The sequence below is a fragment of the Tamandua tetradactyla genome, chromosome 3, assembly GCF_023851605.1.
Source record: "Tamandua tetradactyla isolate mTamTet1 chromosome 3, mTamTet1.pri, whole genome shotgun sequence".
In the NCBI taxonomy this organism is placed as follows: Eukaryota; Metazoa; Chordata; class Mammalia; order Pilosa; family Myrmecophagidae; genus Tamandua; species Tamandua tetradactyla.
The window spans coordinates 156,296,310-156,316,946 of record NC_135329.1 but is presented as its reverse complement, the minus strand read 5'-3'; the positions used below and the strand labels follow the sequence as shown (position 1 = coordinate 156,316,946).

The 20,637-nt window shown below is 37.1% G+C and overlaps 1 long non-coding RNA gene across 1 annotated transcript in view; it reads right to left on the bottom strand.

Moving 5' to 3' along the window:
• LOC143676434 (uncharacterized) overlaps positions 1 to 20,362 on the bottom strand; it is a 51,983-nt gene extending 31,621 nt beyond the window's left edge. Inside the window, exons 1-5 of the long non-coding RNA XR_013172079.1 lie at positions 19,328 to 20,362; positions 17,532 to 17,884; positions 15,424 to 15,459; positions 13,492 to 13,605; positions 9,914 to 10,034 (exon numbers count right to left, since the gene is read on the bottom strand). This is a non-coding gene — a long non-coding RNA (uncharacterized LOC143676434). The remainder of the gene's footprint in view (positions 1 to 9,913; positions 10,035 to 13,491; positions 13,606 to 15,423; positions 15,460 to 17,531; positions 17,885 to 19,327) is intronic.
• Between the last annotated feature and the right edge of the window lie 275 nt (positions 20,363 to 20,637).

Genomic DNA, 20,637 nt, shown 5'->3' with positions numbered 1-20,637 from the left:
AGCTGTGATCCCCAGCTCTGCCACTTATTAAAAATAATGCTACTACTAGCTTCAGCTAAGTGAAGATAATATGGTATAAACTTTGACGTCTGTGGAAGAAAGCCATTTCAAATCCAACTAGGAAGAATACAATAATATATTTTTAAAGGGAGGATTATATCCAATGTTCCTCACCAGTAAATGACAATGGAATAATTAAAGAACAATTTAACTTCTAAACATAATCTTTACTTACATCGGTCAAACATAATATGCAATTCCAGCTGTCAGTGAAATCTGAGTCAGCATTGCTTTGTCGTAAACAGTGGTCATAGCATGTTCTTCTCCAACCCATTTTAACCCCAGTTATTGAATAGAGTCAACATGGTAACTTCACAATCCACATATCACAGAGGGAAAAAGTTTCTATAGCTATGAGACAATTCACAAAGATGTCAGAAAATCTTAGAGAACCCACCCACCCCATCAGAGATGTAGAATTTCCTGTTAGGAGCACTACTTCTTTTTAGTAGTGTAGTTATCACTACTAAAAAGAAAAAGGAAATAAAATTCAGAGTGGCATGAAAGTTAAAAAAATAAAATAAAATTTAAAAAGGAAGAAGAACAAAAAAGGCTTTAAGCTTATAGCAGTGGGGGTTTTCTTCACTTTTTTATTAATAAAAAGGAATATCTGGCCAAGTTTCTAATGTTCATTTTATCGTGTAATTTCACACAAAGCAGGCCTTAACATTGCATAGATTCCATAATTTTGAGCCTACAGCTGGAAGAAATAGGACCCCCTGCCACATCAGCCCAGAAAAGTCAGATTTGCCTGTGTATCAGCATGAACAATGCATCTGAAGGTTAATATTTAATCTAGCCTCTTCTCTGATCCCTAAAATCATGTGGATAAGGTGAAGTTACTTTGAAATTGCTGAAAGCAAGATTTCATTCACCATGAAACAGAAATTATGTTGGAAAAAGGGGGAATGAGAAAGCCATGCAGAATACATGAAGACTGAATAAATTTTTTGTACTAGCAACATATTAAACAGGCCAACAGATTTGAGAGTATAAAGAATCTACTTTAATCTTTAATAAAGTATAGACCCTTCAGAGATTTTACTTCCTAGATGCATCTGTTAAACTATAGAGAAACAATAAAAAATAAGAAGGCTAGATAAAAAGACAAGAAAGAAAAGGGAAGATACCTGTATTAATTTCAATTTAAAATGTTTGGTTTGCCATAGAGTATGTTTTCTCTTCCTCTTACATATTTATATATACTATATATTACTTATATTCCCCAAATCATCAGCTCTATTAACTCTCACAAGTTTCTCTTATTTTGAGAGCTTTTTTTAACCAAAGAAAACCTCCTCCCTACTTTTCTGGAAGGTTTCAAATGCTTGATTGTCCATTCTTACATGTGATAACAAAATTATACAGCATTTAGGGGGGAGATCCAAAATGGCGTCTTAGTAAGGTACATGCGTCTTAGTTCCTCCGACTCCAAATCAACTAATAGGTGAACAGAAACAGTACAGAACAGCTCCCGGGGCTACAGCAGGGAATGGACACACAGCGTAACCCAGTCTGGGCTGGTTAGTCTGACTGCGAAACTCGGCTGCGGTGAGTGAGATCCCCGAGCGGCGGGCGATTTCCCGAGCAGCCGCAGCTGCGGCGGTCCGAGATAATCCCTCCCTCCTTCCCGGGCTGGCTGAGGGACGCGGAGAGACAAGCTTCCCAGCCAAGGCGGCCGGCGCCACACTTTTGCGGGCAGCTTCGAGTCTCGGCTTCGAGTCTGCGACTACGAGTCTCGCATCAGAGGGCTATCCAAAGTCTGGGCTGGCAAGTCTGATTGCGAGACTTGGCTGCGGCGAGACCCCCGAGCAGCCGCAGCTGCGGCGAGACCCCCGAGCAGCCGCAGCTGCGGCGGTCCGAGCTAATCCCTCCCTCCTTCCCGGGCTGGCTGAGAGACTCAGAGAGACAAGCTTCCCAGCCAAGGCAGCCGGCGCCACACTTTTGCGGGCGGCTTCGAGTCTCGGCTTCGAGTCCGCAGCTACGAGTCTCGGATCAGAGGGCTATACAAAGTCTGGGCTGGCAAGTCTGACTGCGACTCTTGGCTGCGGCGAGACCCCCGAGCAGTGCGTGATTTGCCAAGCAGCCGCAGCTGCGGCGGTCCGAGCTAATCCCTCCCTCCTTCCCGGGCCGGCTGAGAGTATCGGAGAAGCAAGTTTCCCAAGCCGAGGCAGGCGGCGCCCTTCTTCTGCGGGCGGCTTCGAGTCTCGGCTTTGAGTCCGCGGCTACGAATCTCAGATCAGAGGGCTATCCAAAGTCTGGGCTGGCTAGACTGACTGCGAGACTCGGCTGCGGTGAGACCCCCGAGCGGCGCGTGATTTCCCGATCAGCGGCAGCTGCGGTGGTCCGAGGTACTCCCTCCCTCCTTTCCGGGCCGGCTGAGAGTATTGGAGAAGCAAGTTTCCCAAGCCGAGGCAGGCGGCACCCCTCTTTTGCGGGCGGCTTCGAGTCTCTACTTCGAGTCCGCGGATACGAGTCTCGGAGAGGAGGGCTATCCAAGCAGCGGTAGCACCCCCACACGGGAGGCTTCCTGGTCCGGTGGGGAATCCCCCAGGCCCGCTGCGGCCCGCAACCAGCCACAGGGTCCCCTCAAGCCGCGGCAGCTGACGCCCCCACCACGCGCGGCACCTGAACCAACGGAGAGAATTGGATCCGAAATCCCCAGGCCACGGAGATCGGTGACTGGGGGAGACCCATTCCAAACACTTGAGACAAACGTGTGCCACGTGCGCCACATACTGGGCAAAATAAGAAAAACAGATCCCAGAGATTTCACAGAAAAATATTACAACCTTGCTGGGTCCAACACCAAGAGAAATCTGAATAAATGCCCAGACGCCAGCAGCAGAAGATAACTGTCCACGCTCAAAAGATTGAGAATATGACTCAGTCAAAGGAACAAACCAATAGCTCAAATGAGACACAAGAGCTGAGACAACTAATGCTGAATATACGAACAGAAATGGAAAACCTCTTCAAAAATGAAATCGATAAATTGAGGGAGGACATGAAGAGGACATGGGCTGAACATAAAGAAGAAATAGAAAAACTGAAAAAACAAATCGCAGAACTTATGGAAGTGAAGGATAAAGTAGCAAACATAGAAAAAATAATGGATAGCTACAATGATAGATTTAAAGAGACAGAAGATAGAATTAGTGAATTGGAGGATGGAACATCTGAATTCCAAAAAGAAACAGAAACTATAGGGAAAAGAATGGAAAAATTTGAATAGGGTATCAGGGAACTCAAGGACAATATGAACCGCACAAATATACGTGTTGTGGGTGTCCCAGAAGGAGAAGAGAAGGGAAAAGGAGGAGAAAAACTAATGGAAGAAATTATCACTGAAAATTTCCCAACTCTTATGAAAGACCTAAAATTACAGATCCAAGAAGTGCAGCGCACCCCAAAGAGATTAGACCCAAATAGGCGTTCTCCAAGACACTTACTAGTTAGAATGTCAGAGGTCAAAGAGAAAGAGAAGATCTTGAAAGCAGCAAGAGAAAAACAATCCATCACATACAAGGGAAAACCAATAAGACTTTGTGTAGATTTCTCAGCAGAAACCATGGAAGCTAGAAGACAGTGGGATGATATATTTAAATTACTAAAAGAGAAAAACTGCCAACCAAGACTCCTATATCCAGCAAAATTATCCTTCAAAAATGAGGGAGAAATTAAAACATTCTCAGACAAAAAGTCACTGAAAGAATTTGTGACCAAGAGACCAGCTCTGCAAGAAATACTAAAGGGAGCACCAGAGTCAGATACAAAAAGACAGAAGAGAGAGATATGGAAAAGAGTGTAGAAAGAAGGAAAATCAGATATGATATATATAATACAAAAGGCAAAATGTTAGAGGAAAATATTATCCAAACAGTAATAACACTAAATGTCAATGGACTGAATTCCCCAATCAAAAGACATAGATTGGCAGAATGGATTAAAAAACAGGATCCTTCTATATGCTGTCTACAGGAAACACATCTTAGACCCAAAGATAAACATAGGTTGAAAGTGAAAGGTTGGGAAAAGATATTTCATGCAAATAACAACCAGAAAAGAGCAGGAGTGGCTATACTAATATCCAACAAATTAGACTTCAAATGTAAAACAGTTAAAAGAGACAAAGAAGGACACTATATATTAATAAAAGGAACAATTAAACAAGAAGACATAACAATCATAAATATTTATGCACCGAATCAGAATGCCCAAAAATACGTGAGGAATATACTGCAAACACTGAAAAGGGAAATAGACTCATATACCATAATAGTTGGAGACTTCAATTCACCACTCTCATCAATGGACAGAACATCTAGACAGAGGATCAACAAAGAAATAGAGAATCAGAATATTACTATAAATGAACTAGACTTAATAGACATTTATAGGACATTACATCCCACAACAGCAGGATACACCTTTTTCTCAAGTGCTCATGGATCATTCTCAAAGATAGACCATATGCTGGGTCACAAAGCAAGTCTTAACAAATTTAAAAAGATTGAAATCATACACAACACTTTCTCGGACCATAAAGGAATGATGTTGGAAATCAATAATAGGCATAGTGCCAGAAAATTCACAAATACATGGAGGCTCAACAACACACTCCTAAACAACGACTGGGTCAAAGAAGAAATTGCTAGAGAAATTAGCAAATACCTCGAGGCGAATGAAAATGAAAACACAACATATCAAAACTTATGGGACGCAGCAAAGGCAGTGCTAAGAGGGAAATTTATTGCCCTAAATGCCTATATCAGAAAAGAAGAAAAGGCAAAAATTCAGGAATTAACTATCCATTTGGAAGAACTGGAGAAAGAACAGCAAGCTAACCCCAAAGCAAGCAAAAGGAAAGAAATAACAAAGATTAGAGCACAAATAAATGAAATTGAAAACATGAAAACAATAGAGAAAATAAATAAGGCCAGAAGTTGGTTCTATGAGAAAATCAATAAGATTGATGGGCCCTTAGCAAGATTGACAAAAAGAAGAAGAGAGAGGATGCAAATAAATAAGATCAGAAATGGAAGAGGAGACATAACTACTGACCTCACAGAAATAAAGGAGGTAATAACAGGATACTATGAACAACTTTACGCTAATAAATACAACAATTTAGAGGAAATGGACAGGTTCCTGGAAAGACATGAAAAGCCAACTTTGACTCAAGAAGACATAGATGACCTCAACAAACCAATCACAAGTAAAGAAATTGAAGCAGTCATTCAAAAGCTTCCTAAAAAGAAAAGTCCAGGACCAGACGGCTTCACATGTGAATTCTATCAAACATTCCAGAAAGAATTAGTACCAACTCTCCTCAAACTCTTCAAAAAAATCGAAGTGGAGGGAAAACTACCTAATTCATTCTATGACGCCAACATTACCCTCATACCAAAACCAGGCAAAGATATTACAAGAAAAGAAAACTACAGGCCGATCTCTCTAATGAATATAGATGCAAAAATCCTCAATAAAATTCTAGCAAATCGTATCCAACAACACATTAAAAGAATTATTTATCATGACCAAGTAGGATTCATCCCAGGTATGCAAGGATGGTTCAACATAAGAAAATCAATTAATGTAATACACCATATCAACAAATCAAAGCAGAAAAATCACATGATCATCTCAATTGATGCAGAGAAGGCATTTGACAAGATTCAACATCCTTTCCTGTTGAAAACACTTCAAAGGATAGGAATACAAGGGAACTTCCTTAAAATGATAGAGGGAATATATGAAAAACCCACAGCTAATATCATCCTTAATGGGGAAAAATTGAAAACGTTCCCCCTAAGATCAGGAACAAGACAAGGATGTCCACTATCACCACTATTATTCAACATTGTGTTGGAGGTTCTAGCCAGAGCAATTAGACAAGAAAAAGAAATACAAGGCATCAAAATTGGAAAGGAAGAAGTAAAACTATCACTGTTTGCAGATGATATGATACTATACGTCGAAAACCCGGAAAAATCCACAACAAAACTACTAGAGCTAATAAATGAGTACAGCAAAGTAGCAGGTTACAAGATCAACATTCAAAAATCTGTAGCATTTCTATACACTAGCAATGAACAAGCGGAGGGGGAAATCAAGAAACGAATCCCATTTACAATTGCAACTAAAAGAATAAAATACCTAGGAATAAATTTAACTAAAGAGACAAAAAACCTATATAAAGAAAACTACAAAAAACTGCTAAAAGAAATCACAGAAGACCTAAATAGATGGAAGGGCATACCGTGTTCATGGATTGGAAGACTAAATATAGTTAAGATGTCAATCCTACCTAAATTGATTTACAGATTCAATGCAATACCAATCAAAATCCCAACAACGTATTTTTCAGAAATAGAAAAACCAATAAGCAAATTTATCTGGAAGGGCAGGGTGCCCCGAATTGCTAAAAACATCTTGAGGAAAAAAAACGAAGCTGGAGGTCTTGCACTGCCTGACTTTAAGGCATATTATGAAGCCACAGTGGTCAAAACAGCATGGTATTGGCATAAAGATAGATATATCGACCAATGGAATCGAATAGAGTGCTCAGATATAGACCCTCTCATCTATGGACATTTGATCTTTGATAAGGCAGTCAAGCCAACTCACCTGGGACAGAACAGTCTCTTTAATAAATGGTGCCTAGAGAACTGGATATCCATATGCAAAAGAATGAAAGAAGACCCATATCTCACACCCTACACAAAAGTTAACGCAAAATGGATCAAAGATCTAAACATTAGGTCTAAGACCATAGAACAGTTAGAGGAAAATGTAAGGAGATATCTTATGAATCTTACAATTGGAGGCGGTTTTATGGACCTTACACCTAAAGCAAGAGCACTGAAGAAGGAAATAAATAAATGGGAACTCCTCAAAATTAAACACTTTTGTGCATGAAAGAACTTCATCAAGAAAGTAGAAAGACAGCCTACACAATGGGAATCAATATTTGGAAACGACATATCAGATAAAGGTCTAGTATCCAGAATTTATAATGAGATTGTTCAACTCAACAACAAAAAGATAGCCAACCCAATTACAAAATGGGAAAAAGACTTGAATAGACACCTCTCAGAGGAGGAAATACAAACGGCCAAAAGACACATGAAGAGATGCTCAATGTCCCTGGCCATTAGAGAAATGCAAATCAAAACCACAATGAGATATCATCTCACACCCACCAGAATGGCCATTATCAACAAAACAGAAAATGACAAGTGCTGGAGAGGATGCGGTGAAAGAGGCACACTTATCCACTGTTGGTGGGAATGCCAAACGGTGCAACCACTGTGGAAAACAGTTTGGCGGTTCCTCAAAAAGCTGAATATAGAATTGCCATACGACCCAGCAATACCATTGCTGGGAATCTACTCAAAGGAATTAAGGGCAAAAACTCAAACAGACATTTGCACACCAATGTTTATAGCAGCGTTATTTACAATTGCAAAGAGATGGAAACAGCCAAAATGTCCATCAACAGAAGAGTGGCTAAACAAACTGTGGTATATACATACGATGGAATATTATGCAGCTTTAAGGCAGGATAAACTTATGAAGCATGTAATAACATGGATGGACCTAGAGAACATTATGCTGAGTGAGTCTAGCCAAAAACCAAAAGACAAATACTGTATGGTCCCAATGATGTGAATCGACACTCGAGAATAAACTTGGAATATGTCATTGGTAACAGAGTTCAGCAGGAGTTAGAAACAGGGTAAGATAATGGGTAATTGGAGCTGATGGAATACAGACTGTGCAATAGGACTAGATACAAAAACTCAAAAATGGACAGCACAATAATACCTAATTGTAAAGTAATCATGTTAAAATACTGAACGAAGCTGCATCCGAGCGATAGGTCCTTGTTTTGTTTTGTTTTGTTCTTATTATTATTACTTTTATTTTTTTTCTCTATATTAACATTCTATATTTTTTTCTGTTATACTGCTAGTTCTTCTAAACCGATGCAAATGTACTAAGAAACGATGATCATGCATCTATGTGATGATGTTAAGAATTACTGATTGCATATGTAGAATGGTATGATGTCTAAAAAAAAAAAAAAAAAAAAATGGTCAGCACAATACTGCCTAACTGTAATGTAATTATGTTGGAACGCTGAATGAAGCTGCATCTGATCTATAGTTTTTTTTTTTCTCTTATATATTTTTGTACTTTTTATTTTTATTTGTGTTTTCTCTGTGTTATCACTTTATTTCTTTTTCTGTTGTCGTGCTATTTCTTTCTCTAAATCGATGCATATGTACTGAGAAATGATGACCATACACCTATGTGATGATATTAAGAATTACTGATTGCATATGTAGAATGGATTGATTTCTAATGTTGTGTTAGTTAATTTTTTTAATTAATAAAAAAAAAATTATACAGCATTTAAATCTATCCCCAACAATACTATCTGTTGTGATCAATAAATAGCCCCTTTAATTACAAATTATTTCCATGTTTCTGCACAAAATATGATCAATACAAATGGGAGGTTCAAGATGCTTAGTCCACTACATTTTACAACCCAAAATGATGGGTCATGCATGATAAAGCATTACTTTTGACTTTAGAAGATTTAAGTAATTTTGAGAAACTACAACCAATTAAACCCCCAAAACAAGGAAGAGGGCAGGCTAAAATATGCAAGCATTTTTGTTTTAATTAGAGGAGGTATTGGTTTACAGAAAATCATGTAGAAAGTACAGATTCCTACATAGTCTTCCACAAACACAGCTACAGTTTGCCCTATTGTTAACATTTTGCATTAGTGTGGTGCCTTTGTTACAATTATTACAATACTGTTATAATATTACATTAATTTTAAATACCACCTAATTTTGATATTCAAATATTCTTTTAAAATTGCGATAAATGTATTTTTTAACCAATTTTTTTCCAATTTTCTTCAAAAAATTCAAATATAAGGATGGAGCTGAGAAAAAATACACTTAGTTAACATTCTAGTGTTGTGCTTTATAGTCTCCAGGCCTTTTGAATCCTCATAATACTATAAATATTGAAGCCTCATTTACTATCTCAGCAAGCTTACAAGTGTCATCTCAGATTTACACTTTCAAAGATATTTTCTGCCTCTCCTTCTGAGTTGTTATGAAATATTTGCCTTTGGCCTGTTGACTTTAAGGTTAATTAGAGACCATATCTTTCTTCAGGTCTGGCAAAACGCATATATGTAACCAAGGCAACTAGCCGACATACTGTTATATGTATCATATAGCTTCTTGAGCTATGGCGGAAGTAAAAAGTGCAACCAAACATTCAGCTATTATTGCTTTAATCTCACTGGAGTCCAATGTGATCTATAGAGTACAAGATAGAGAAACACAAAAAGGAAAATTCCAATAAATGAAAGCTACAATAACCATAGTTTAAATACAGACTAATTTAAAAATATTAACCATAGACTTGTAGTAATGGTTATTTACCATACCTGCACTTTCTCAGGTATAAGTGGACATGTATGTGGTCCTGGAAGGTAGAGACCAATGTTCTAATCAATTTTTGTAGCCCCAAGTTCCTCCCAAAATCAGGTGCACAATAAGTGCTCAACAAATACTCGTCCTACCAGATATACAAAGGGAGTCTTCTAAGTAAGGCTCATCTACAGCAGAATGTACAGATAATGAGAAGTTACAAAAATGTATTAGGGTACAAGATAGTAACCACAAATTGAAAAGACATTACCTAGCTTACAATAATCCCCCAGGGGACATTCTGAGCCAACAGTCCCCCCCATCCCCTTCTTTGGGGCAATAACGATCTTCCCAACCCCCAACATGCATCCTGAAAGGAAACTAACCTCATCTCCATGGCCAACAGAGTTTGGTTGAAAGGTAAGTCTATGAGGCAAATCCGAGTTCATCCCAAGGCTTCTTTTTTGAACTGAAAATGAGGGAAGGAGCATTCTCTGACTTTCACCTCTTTGCAGCAGAAATCAACAAGTATTGAAAAACAAAGATAAAAGATTGAAAGAGAAAGTTAATGTCATAGATTCTGGTTCTGGTCATCTCAGTATACCCCTGCCCTTCCAGTTTTATGAGCCAATAAAGGTGAATGTTAGAGTGTTTAATTCAAGTTGCATTTCTGTCACTTGCTATCAAAAAGCTCTAATTTATAAAATGAGTGGGCTCTCCTACAGAAAAGATACATCAACTGAATCTTCCCAAGAGGGAAGTGTTCATCCTGGGAGAGGATGGGAAGGGATTGTGTTTGGAAAGATCACTTGTTTGATTAGAATGTGTTTTCTTTTTGATAATAAATGCCCAGTGGCAGAAGAGATTATTAATACACTTAGTACCCACAATTCTTACCCCAAAAAGCATACGAATAATTTCTTCAGCAGAAACTTTGGCTTTGAACAAATGGGGCATTTGACTCAACTGAGAAGGTTATCCTGAAATTCTTTGTCCTTTCCTGGAGAAAAATAGGCTATGGAGCAGGCTAGTATCTCTGCAGACTAAATCAGCCCAAATATCAGTCTTAGAACTTCACTAACAGTTATTCTCCCAAACTAAGGACTTAATAACTAATGATATCCTCCAGGCCTATTCAGATAGATCTTGGTCTATCCTACTTCTCTTTCAGCAGTTCTTCAACAAATAACACCACTCCGCTCCATAGTAATTCCTCCCTAACCCTCTCCATCCTGGCTCTCCTCTACATTCCATTGCTCTTTCCCCAGAGTTAGTATGTTTTCTCTCTACAAATATCAGCACCTCCATTTCCCCCCACCTCTCCTCAGGAAACTATGCTCTATTCCAACTAACTTTCATGATGTTAATTTTGCAGGATTGTACGTAAAAAACAATTAACTCTTAAAGTCTAGACCAAAAAGAAATGATATTTTTCCTTATCCAGAAGGTTAGTTGGAATATAACAACTTAATACTTAGTACCCCTTACTAAAGGCAAAACACTGTATACATATACCTGTAGTGTTTTTCTTTAGTCTTCACAACAGCTCTAGAAGATTTAAGGCCCTTTGAGAGATAAAGACTTAAGAGATTTAAGATCCACAGGTGAAGAAATGAGGAGTCAGGAGATAAATAATTCAACAGTTATTTTGTCCAAGGGCCTGTCAGATTCCTCGCTATCTTCTTGGTATTTGACATATATGATTATTTCATATAATGCATATAAATTCAACCCACCTATTAACTAAGTATGATGACTCCATTTTATAAATATGGAACTGGCACTTAGTGCAGTCAAGTACCTTGTACAAGGTCAAACAGCTATGAATTTGTAGGGCTAGGATTAAGGTTCAGGTCTCCCTTGCTCCTGTGCTCTCGCCCTTTCCATTGCACTGTGCCACAACTCACTGAACTGAAAATCCCCTTCATAATATGGAGTGCTAGAGGACTACATGTTGACCTCTTGACTTTCAGGCTTTCATATGGTCCATAATAGTATATGTTACCGAAAAAAAAAAGCCTTTATTTTAAAAATTAAGTCTCATGGTGTCTTTTATTTTAAAAAGTTTTGGTAGAGATAAGAATGGGTGAGAAACTGACATTTATTAATTTCAGAGGTATGACTTAGTTATCAGGTTGAGTTATAATAAAATGCATGTTTTTCACATTTTAAAATATCTAAAATTTTATAGTGCTTTAGGGTCACTAGTACTTTTTTGTTGTTTTGTTGTGTTTTAATTTTTATTTTTATTTTTACTAGTATATTTTAAAACTCTTCTTATGTTTGGAGAACTTCTTATGATATGAGCCCACATCAGGAATTCAGCTTCCCAGATTCCTCTGCAGCCAGGTACAGGCATATGACTTGGTTATGCCATTCAGAATCCCCCTGGCAAGTCTTTGATTCAAATGCAACGTGAAGAAGCAGGCATCTCACAGGAGGAGAGGAAAAAGTTTTCAGAAGTAGCAGTGACAGAGTTTCAGTACAGTAACTCTGTACTTTGCAGTATCTGCCTGGTGACAGCTGTGGGCTTTCTAAGAGAGCAGCCCTATAGTATGATATGGGCTTTGTTCCCAATTATGTAGCATCCAAATCTGACTCTCTGTCTCCCCAAGATATTCTGTTAGCTATCGAACACCTTTAATAAATTATATTTCTGCTTATATTAACTACATGGCCTTAAACTGGGCTTCCAAGAATTCAGAGCCTGAGGCAAAAGCTGATGCGCTACTAATCTATTATTTGTACCCATATGAAATAAATACAACTGCAACTTTTTTGACTTATTAAAATAGAGAGACTAAAAGAAAAGGTTTTTCATTTGTGTAGTGGAGCTATGGTAATTTTTTTCCTACTTCTCAATATTCTTCAAATTATTCTACATTTTTGGTAATGAACATGTGTCTATTTTATAGTTTCATATATATATATATATATATATATAAAAGATCTGAGATCTACGAAGAGGGAAAAAGAAAAGCATAGCCCTTCTGGGACAAGAACTCATTCTTGAGATTAAAAGTAAGAACACTTCATGCAATTTCCCAGCATTGAGATGAATAAATTAAGGAATAAGAAAATAGACAAGTGAATGAATGAGTAAATGAATGGACGATATGGATGAGTGAGTGGTCCATGGGAAATTTTTTTCAAAAACTTAATTAACAGGAGAGGACTCGCCTTGCCATTGAGCCCTCTCTTTCATTCCTCTACAAGTGAGGTATTCTGGACGTCCAGCCTACAGAAAGTTCCCATCTTTCTCAGCCTTGTTCCCCACCCTCATACTGAAGCCACACATATGGCCAGGTTCCAAGCAATAGCTCCTCAGCTTGCAGGTGCTGGACTATAATTCCCAGGACTGAAATTCCCTTTATCAGGACTCAAGATTTCAGTGAGTTGAAGAGCTTTCCATAAATGCCAGAAGCTAACAAAAAAGAAAAAAAAAAAAAAAAGGAAAAATAGTAAAATCTTTCCAATTGCAGATTGGCCTGTGCAAGTGCTCTTCTTCATGGCTTATTCATACAACGATTTTAGAGACTAGCTCCAGACCAAAGCATAGAGGCATCCCTGATCCTTTCTGTCTTGTTTTAGGCATGCACAGTATGACCCTAGGAATTCCCCTGTTTACATGGATATGAATGTCTCCTCTTCCCTAGGAAACAGTTTCCTCATGGCCCCCAGGCATTGCACGGTAGGTCTTATAGCCAGAAATCGCTTGCCCCAGGTAGCCACATGACCAGTCTCCTACAGCATGCTGTAGGAGAGCTCTGCGAACCTCCTTCTGCAGGCAGGGCAAGTTCTGGGACTGCCCAACAGATTGGGCCAGATATATATGCTCCTAGTGTGTGCACTAGGGTTACTTTTTGGAATGGGATCAGGGAGCTGCCCTGGATGTATGAGCCAGGTCAGTAACAAGCCTCTGAGGGGGTAGGGAGGGGCCAGTCAGGGTGCCACAAGATCTTACCATTTTAAGTAGCCTTTTTCTTGATTTGGTCCTTTTCCTGTCACTGCAGTGCTTTAACTGTTTCCTGGGATTCTGAGAAATATGTTTCTGCTGGTTCTTGCTGGGTGTTCAAAGCTTTGTTGGGGGAAGGGGGGGAGCATTGAAGTATCTCACTATACCATCTTGATCAGGGTGGGGAAACCCTCTGAAATGTCTAATTTGGAAATTTCTATACATCTCTTCCCATTGTACTTTCTAAAAGTAAAATATATTTCCAAAGATATTTTAATTTATTTGTACTTTAAAATTTAATTTCATTATTTGAAAAGAGCAATGAAATTGATAAACCTCTAATCAGATGGATCAAGAAAAAAAGAAAAGACACAAATTTCCAGTATCAGAAATGAAAAAGAATATCACTAAAGATACTGCAGACATTAAAAGAAAAATAAAGGAGTATCATAAACAATTTTACGTCAGTGCACTCAACAACTTAGATGTAATAACAGCTTCATTGAGATATACAAACTACCAAAACTCATTCAATAGTCATAACTTGAATAGCCCTATATCTATAAAGGAAACTGAATTTGTAGTTTAAAATATACCTTTAAAGAAAATTATTTTTTATCAAATATTTAAGGAAGATGTAATACTAATTCCATATTAATTTATGCAGAAAATAGAATAGGAGGGAATGCGTCCTAACTCATTCTGAAAGGAAAACAATAGCCAGTTACTAAATTAGACAAGTATGTCAATTATCCCCATATTTATTACCAATCCAGTGCAATACCAAACAAAATCTGAATGAAATTTTGAAAAAAAAAGAAAAGAAACTACAGACCAATATCCCTCATGAGAACAGATGCAAAGTGTCTTGAAGAAAATGTTAAAATGAACACAGTACATAAAAAGAACAATATCTCATAGCCAAGTGTGCTAGTTTGAAACTGTTACATACCCCCCAAAAAGCCAAGTTCTTTTTTTTTTGCATGGGCAGGCACTGGGAATCGAACCCTGGTCTCTGGCATGACAGGCGAGAATTCTGCCTGTTGAGCCACTGTGGCCCATGCATCCATGTTCTTTTAATCCAGTCTTGGGTGGGAGCTTTAGATTATGTTGTGTCCATGGAGATGTGACCTTCCCATTCAGGATGGGTCTTAGTCTGTTTACTGGAGTCCTTTAAGAGAGATTGTGGAGAAAGCACAGACTCTAGAGGCTTGGAGACAGAAAATGCCCCAGGAAATGCTAAATCTCCAGTGTTTGCCCTGGAGATGCTACCAGAGGATCCACAAATGCTTAGAGAAAGAAAATGCCCCAGGAGAAATCAAAAGGATCCACAAGAGCTGAGAGAGCCATTTTGGAAACCCAACCAGGAGAGAAGGGCCAAGAGACAATTGCCATAAGCCTGCCCATGTGTCAGATGGGATTGGCCTTTCTTGAGTGAAGGTATTCTCTTTTTGATGCCTCAATTTGGACATTTTTCTACCTTAGAACTGTAAATTTGTAACCTAATAAATCCCCTTTGTAAAAGCCAATCCATTTCTGGTACATTGCATTCCAGCAGCATTAACAAATGAAACACCAAGTAATGTTTATCTGAGAAATGGTTTAACATATTTTGAAATTTAATAAATGTAGTTCATTATATTAACAGAGTAAATGACAAAAACCATAAAATTATCTCAATAGATGCAAAAATGCATTTGACAAAAGTTATCATCCACTCATGGCAAAAACTCTCAGCAAACTAGGAATAGAAAGTAACTTGTTCAGCTTGATAAAGGACATCTACAAAAAACTCTTCAGCACTACACTTAATGGTAAAAATAAAACTGTTTGCTTTTCCCATAAGATCGGAAACAAGGTCAGGACATCCACTGTCACTATTTCTAATCAAAAGTATATTGGGGGTGGGCCACGGAGCACTCAGTAGGCAGAAGTTCTCACCTGCCATGCCGCAGACGCAGGTTCAATTCCCGGTGCCTGCCCATGCAAAAAATAGAAAAAAAAATGTATTAGAAGTCCTGGTCTATCCAATAAGACAAGAAAAACAAATAAAAGGAATATAAATTGGAAAGTAAGAAGTAAATCATTTATTTGCAGATAAATGTTCTGTAGTATAAAACTTTAAGGAATCCATAAAAAAAACCTCTTAGAAATAATAAATGAGTTCAGCAAAGTCAAAAACTACAAGCTCAATTTATGAAAATCAACTGCATACTAGCAGTGAACAATTGAAAATAGAATTTTAATACCTTTACAATATTATTTTTAAAAAATGAAATTCATAGTGATAAATTTAATATAAAATGTGCAAGACTTGTGCACTAAAAACTATGAAATATTGCTGAGAGAAATTTTAAAAGAACATAATAAATGGAGAGATATATTATGTCCCCATGAGAAGATTCTTTATTTTTAAGATGTCAGTTCTCCCCAAATTTAGTTACAGATTCACTGCAATCCCAAACAAAATCTAAGCAGGCTCTTTTGTAGAAATGGCCAATTTGATTTTTTTTTATTTATATGGAAATTCAAGGGACATACACAAGTCAAAAATTTTTTCAAAAAAAATTAAGGACTCACACTATTTATTTCAGGAATTATTATGAAGCTACTATAATCAAGGCAACCAGCATAGATTTGGCATTAAAAAAAAATAGATCAATAGAACAGAATATAAATCCTAGTAATAGACCAAAACATATATCGCCAATTTACTTCAACAAAGAAGCCAGGGCAATTGATGGGGAAAGGATCATTTTTTTAATAAGTGGGGTTGGAACAAGTCAGTATCCACTTGCAAAAAGAAATAAATCTTGACCCTTACACCATATAAAAAGTTATCTTAGAATGAATCATGCACATGAGCTAAAACCATAAAATCTTCCAAAGAAATCTTAGTAGAAGTAATAGTGATCTTAAGCCAGGCAAAGATTTCTTAAGTGAGACATAAAAAGCACAATCTATAAAAAAAAATAGGAATAAATTGGACTTAATCAAAATTAAAATTTTATTTTCACAAGACACATTTATCAAATGGGCAAAAATTTGAACAGAAACTTGGACAAAGAAGATATATGGATTGCAAATAAGCATATGAAAACGTACTCAACATCATAAGCAATAAGGGAAATTTAAATTAAAACCACAATGAAATGCCACTACCTACCAACTAAAATTGCTACTAAATAAGAAAACAAAATACTGCAATACCAATCATTGACAAGGTTATAGAACAATAGGAAATCTCAATCACTGCTGGTGGGATGGCAAACTGGTACAGTTGCTTTTGAAACTGTTTGTTTTATTTTTATACTCTTAAACACACACTTAATATATGACCTAATGATTCTACTCTTAGGTATTTACCCATGAAAAATGAAAATGCATGTACACCCAGACTTTACAAGACTTTTCATACCAGCTTTAACCATAATAACCAAAAACTAAAAAAAAATACAAATGTCCATTAACTGGTAAATGGACAAATTGTGACATATCCAAAAATGGATTATTATCCAGCAGTAAATAAGAAAGAATATAAGCAACAACATGGATGAATCTCAAACAATTATACTGAATGAAAGAAAACCATCATCACCACCACCACCCAAAAAAAAAAAAAAAAAAAAACCTGCATGCCATTTGACTTATTTCTAAGAAATGCTAGAAAAGTCAAATTTTTAATGGCAGAGAGCAGATCAGCTGTTAATGGGGACCAGAAAGTCAGGGAAGGAGATTGACTGCAAATGAACTCTAAGGAACTTTTTGGTGTGAAGGAAATGTTCTATATCAAGACTGTGGTGGGAGTTATACAAGTATATTCATTTGTCAAAACATACCAAATTGTACACTTAAAATAAGTGAATTTTATTGATGTTAATTATACATCAATAAAAATGACAGATGTCATATTTACTGCCATAGTATATATTGATGTTTGTTTGTTTGCCATTTTTGCAGTGCAATGCTCTATTTTGTTTTCTAGCACCATCCCACTCTTCTGAGAACATCACTCCCAATGCGGTCTTCTGATAACTGCTCCCCCATACCTTCAACATGTAGATTCATTATATTCACATGGTTTCTACAGGAACTACTCTGCCAAGTTTAGCACCAGGGGTGAGCAGCTGATCCAAGCTGGGTCAAGGAGTCCCTTTCCAAGAGTTTCAGAATAGTCTCTTTGTAGTGCCTGAAGCTCTACTATGTCAAGTTTGGGTGTTATCAGTAGCCTTGTGAGCCAGCAATGTGGAGGGAATCCAGTTCATCCATGCAGATGAACTGAAAGGAACAAAGATAATAGATTAAAAGTTCCAACATTTTTAAATGTTATTTTTCCTACAGTCTTGCTGTATCCATGCTTCTTTGATCATTCATTCATCTTTGACTGTACAACAGAATCCATCTGAAAAAAAGAAACAGCCTTTTACTTTACACTGAATTAGTTTTCTGTCACATGCAACCAAGAAAATCCTAACTTAGTACACTAGCCAAATTAGTATGTCCGTATTGTAATCCTGCTTGGGAGTTTTTCCCCAAGATTTACTTAAATACCAGGCACAAAGTGAACAAAATAAATGAATTGTTGATGAAAATTTTAATTTATTGGGAATGTCATATGCATATAAAAAAGATAAAAAAGGATAAGCCCTTGATATGCATTTTTAAGTACTGATCCCTACCAAAAAAAAAAAGAAAACTTTCATATATTACTGTTACATAATCAAGTTGGCATTTAAATGTTACACTAACCTTTGAAATATATCGAGCTGATATAACAGAATGGGACTCATGAAATTCTTTCTTGAAATATCTTTATAAAATGGAATGTCTGTTCCTGCTCTGCCTCTGCTCATGGCTTTGCCTCAATAACCAAATCCAAAGCATGCTTTTAAAAATGCAAATCAAAGTATACTTTCCTGCTAGGAATCAGGACAAATTGAATTTTGAAAAGCAAAGTTCCACGGGTGGTTATTTATTTAATGTCTATTATCACCACACATCTTTAACAAATATTAAAATATTTTAAAAAACAAAATTATTCCGGATTTAGACTCTGTGCAAATCCTAGTTCATCCACTTCCTATCTGTGTGTTTTTTAAAAAACTTACGTAAACATTTTTGTGCATCAGATTCCCCATCTATTAAATGGAAATAATAAGAGTACATAGTGGTAATAACAATAGTGCCTAGGTCAAAGGGTTGTTCTAAAGATTAAACGAATCAATATATTTGAAACATTTAGAACCATGCCTAGCATGCACTGTTTTCGTTATTATTACATAATATATTATTACATAATAATAATCTTATATTATGTAAGGTAATCAAACCATTTATTATTATACTTTGAAAAACTTCTCCAATTAAGATGTTTGTGTGTAGTTTGTGTGTTTGAACCTCTTCATTTCTTGGGAAAATTTGAATGTTTTACAACACATAAATTTTGAACATCTTATATATGGAATCCTTTTAGTATATATTCTCAGGAATAAATATATTCCTGGTGTGCTCATAGAAACATGATGAATTTATCGAAAGAGTATTTTGCTGCAAGTAGGAGACCCAAGGGTTAGGAAAAGCCATGGTTAATCAGTTAATATCAAGCTTAAAGGGTAAGAATATACCACCTAGTGTCACTTATGGATCTATCATTTACAAATTTTTCTAAATAATTTTAATATATTAATAGATACTCTCTTACTTTCATACATAATGCATATATTCTAGTTTACAAACTGCCAGAAAGTGACTGGAATGGCTTTTATAGAAGGAAATATAATAAGTTATAAGTTTACAGTTCTAAGGAAGTGAAAGTGTCCAAATTAAGGCATCAACAAGAGGTTACCTTCACTCAGGAAACGCCTCTGAGTCAGGAACACCTCTGTCAGCTGGAAGTCACATGGCTGGCATCTGCTGGTTCCTTGCTCCTAGTGCCACTGATTTCAGTCTCTGACCATGTTGGGGTTCCTAACTTTGCTTCTCGGGGGCTGGCTTTCTTCTCTGGCTTCCCTTGGCTGCTCCAGGTTCTGGCTTGCTTAACATCTCATGGCAATGTCTGCTGGGCTCCAAGCACCTCTAAACATCCATGTCTCTGTTCTCCATGTGTCCACATATGTGCCATCTCAGCTGTGAAGTTTCTGTCAGCTCTGAGGTTTCTGTCATTTCTATCAGCTATGTTGTTTCTGCCTCTCCCCGAAATATTACCTCTTTTAAAGGATCCCAATAAAGTAATGAAGACCCCTTGGAATGGATGGAGTCACATCTCCATCTATGAAAAAGTAAATACTCACAATTGGGCATCACATCACCATGGAGATAATCTGATCAAAAGTTTCCAAACTATAGTATTGAATAAGGATTAAAAGAAATGGCTGCCCCCACAAGATTGGATCAGGCTTAAAACATGGCTCCTCATAATAGATTCAAACCAGCACAACATATTTCCTCAAAAGGTGCACAAAAGTAAAATAATAACTTTCCTTTTTACAAGGAGTTGCACTCCCTAAGAGTGTATAAATCCGTAATTACATCCCTTGTAAACACAATCTATTTTGTTGATATTTTTGTCGTGCTCCATTCTGACTGAACAACCAACTGAGCTAAGTCCACTGCATACCAATTTGTGGTTATAATGTCATTACTCATCACTCCTAACATTTCCATATTAGACAATTATTTGATGTTTATAAGACCTGGGCTTTTAATCACTTCTATCATTATCTTTAATTTTTCCCATCTTCACTTTCCCACTCTTCCATTCTTGTGAGTTTAAAAAAAGCTGATCCTTTGGGGCCACCAGCATTAAGGATCACATAAACTTGGAGCTGCCAGGCTTCATGTAGGCCACCACATGGAGAGAGCATGACTAAAAATGAGGATAATGGTGGCAGGGGGAATAGAGAGTTAAGTGATAAAGAGAAAAAGACTGTGCCCTGGGGATATCATTTGACCCCTTGGATCTAACCATGCCTGAAGTCTCCCCCTGGAATTTTTAGTAATGTGGGACCAAAAAAAATCCTTTTATGCTTAATTTGTAACTTTTTATTATAAAATAAAACAAAATGCAGAAAGCTGCATGAAACACCACCTTTGAACATCATCTGAGTTTAAAAGTAAAACTTTGCCAGTCACCTAAAAGCCCCTCCATGTGCCCTA